This window comes from Chaetura pelagica, unplaced genomic scaffold (assembly GCF_000747805.2).
Source record: "Chaetura pelagica isolate M959 unplaced genomic scaffold, ChaPel_1.0 scaffold213, whole genome shotgun sequence".
NCBI lineage: Eukaryota > Metazoa > Chordata > Aves > Apodiformes > Apodidae > Chaetura > Chaetura pelagica.
In genome coordinates this window covers 1,213,445-1,216,029 of record NW_009952597.1, presented here as the reverse complement: position 1 = coordinate 1,216,029, position 2,585 = coordinate 1,213,445, and positions in this window count along the sequence as shown.

The following is a 2,585-nucleotide window of genomic DNA, read 5'->3' as shown; positions in this document are numbered from 1 at the left end:
CGGGTGGGTCTTCTCCCACTGCTCAGCCCTTGCCTCCTGTCTGAAGATGGGGAGGAAAAGGGCACTGCCAAAACCAACGCTCCGGCGTGGAAGCCAATTCCCCCCCGGGATGGCTGCTTTAATGAGATGTCACAGCTAAGGAGTCTGCTGGCAGAGCCCTCGTGGAGAAACGTGCTGGAAAATGGTAACGCAGCAAGTCTTGGCATTGGGAGCTTTCTGGGCTGCCTTCCCCATCCTGGAGATGTGACTCCAGGGGAGTAGCTGGGTGAAGGACCTTGCTCTCCACCCCAGCATCAGCCAAAAGCAGTTGCTGACAGCCCACTGCCTGCTCCCTGCCAGGGTGTCATTAGGCCAAGTGTGAGAAATATGTTCATCCCCCCAAAAAAAATAATGGGATGGGCAATAAACTGGCCAAAGCGAATATTGGGAGCTCCTGACACACCAGGCACCAGCACAGGGTTCGTTAGGTGGGGCTGGTGATTTATGGGAGGAGATTCATGCTGCTGGTGGGCTTGTCCTGCACTGCAAGACCACCCCCCCTTGCCCAAATCCCAGTGGAAAACATCCACCTTGCAGAGGGGCCCAGGCTGACAGCAGATTGGTGGCTTTCCTTTTCAGGTGGCTGGACTTGAGGGGACAGATTGAAATTCCCAGGAGGTGAGTATCTAAAGTTCCTTTCCATCCCAGCACATGGAGGCTTTGGGAGCTCAGGAATGTTTTCTCTGCTGAGCACAAAGTTATCCTGGAAGCAAGCACAGGCCTGCAGCACTTCAGCATCTCATGTCCCAGCATCTGCTGGATGTTAACAGGTAAAACCAGCAACCAGGGACTGGGGGGTCTTGCTCTTTGTTGTTCCTTGAGCTGATGCACAAGGGATGGGAAACATGGAGACCTTTTCCCTCCCTGGGAAGCAGGGTACAGGATGATGCAGGACGAATGATCCAGGGAACCCATCCCTCAGGAGGGCAGCCCCCGTGGCTCAGGTGGTACGGAGGAGGGAGGGAATAATTTCTAAAGTGTATTCCTGGTGAGTTCAGGGTTTATGAAGTGATGGAGGGGGGGTGTGGGCCTCAGCTGCTCTCTGGTTTCCGGTTCCTGCCGCCTCTTTTTCCTGCTGGTTACGTGGAGCCAGGGTCAGGTTTTGCCATTTAAGGCTTATTTCCCCAGGCAGTGGCTGTGCCGAGAGCTGCTGGGTAGGTGGGTCCCTACCCACTCGGTGTTAATTAAAATGGGTGACCAGAGAGGGGTGGGTGCTCATGGATGAGGAGGGGGGACACTTCCTATCCCTCCTTCCCATGCCACGGGGAGAATGCGACGTCGCTTTTCATCAACCTCCGTGGCAGAGGAGGAGCTGAGGGAGGGATATGGGTTTGGCTCTGGATTGATGTGCCCCATGTTGGATGGATGGACAGGAGAAAAACCTTTCTTTGTTCCAGAGGCTGCAGGGGGCTGTGGTCACCTTGGGGCTGGGTGAGCAGACCCCTGAGCCAGTCCCACCGAAAGACCCAAACTGGGCGATGCTGGGATGAAGCACTGACAGAGCTCAGGCTGTGCAGGAGGCAGAGCTGCCCCATGCTCAGGGCTTCCTCATTCCCAGCACCATGCCTGGTTGCTGAGTCTTCCTCTTGCTTGTGTCTGTCCCCTCCTCCTGCAAAACAAGAACAAGGTCTCCCAGACAGGGAATGGGGCTGTGCAGCCATCTCACAGCCACGGGGAGTGGTATGGGGACCAGGAGGGCTCCAGGCTGGGGCTGTCTCCTTGCAAAGCCCCTGCAGGAAGATCACTCCCTGGTTTTCTCCGTGCTGACTTGCCTTTTCCTCGGGCCATGCAGAAAGCTGCATGGAAAGCTGCACAGAAAGCTGCACAGACAGCAGCCACTCTTCATGTCTCAGCCTGCTTTCTGTCTGAGCCCCACCGTGGCTCTGGTGGCCCTTGTACCTCCTTGGCTTCCTCTGCTGTCCTTGGTGCTCCAGTGATGAAGGAGGTCTGGAAGCCACTTCTGCAACCCCACACGGCTCCAGCTCTGGCATGAGGAAGGGAAGAGACCAGGAATATGGATATCTTAACCCTGTTTTTCAGGAGTCAGCATGGGCTCCCCTGGGGAACAGCCGAGCCAGGGCAGTGCCATTGCTCCAGTATGTGCCACCTGTGAGCCCTCAAGGTTTTAAAGGGACTTAAGTGCATTTTTCAAGTATTCTCCAAGTTGATAATGTCTCCACCACCTTGGAGGGGCTCAACACCTGCCCATGCACACATTGCCCACATGGCACAGTGGAGAGGGCACCCAAAGGTGGTGAAGGGATCCGGGTGCCAGGAGATAGCAGAAGTCTGCCATCCTCCTCCTTGGGATCAGGAGGGACCTGACAACTCACAAAACCACCCGAGTTTTATCACACTTTCTCCTTTCAGATCTCCATTCCATGGACCAGCCTGTGGTGAGCTGAACATCAGGGTGTCCTTGTTAGTCCCAGGTAAGAGCTGGCGAGGAGCAGGTCGGGTATCTTAATACGTCAGGGGAGTGACAGTCAGCACATGGCACCCACTGTTTGCCTTTCACTTGAGATCTTATCTCCTGCCAGCAGGAA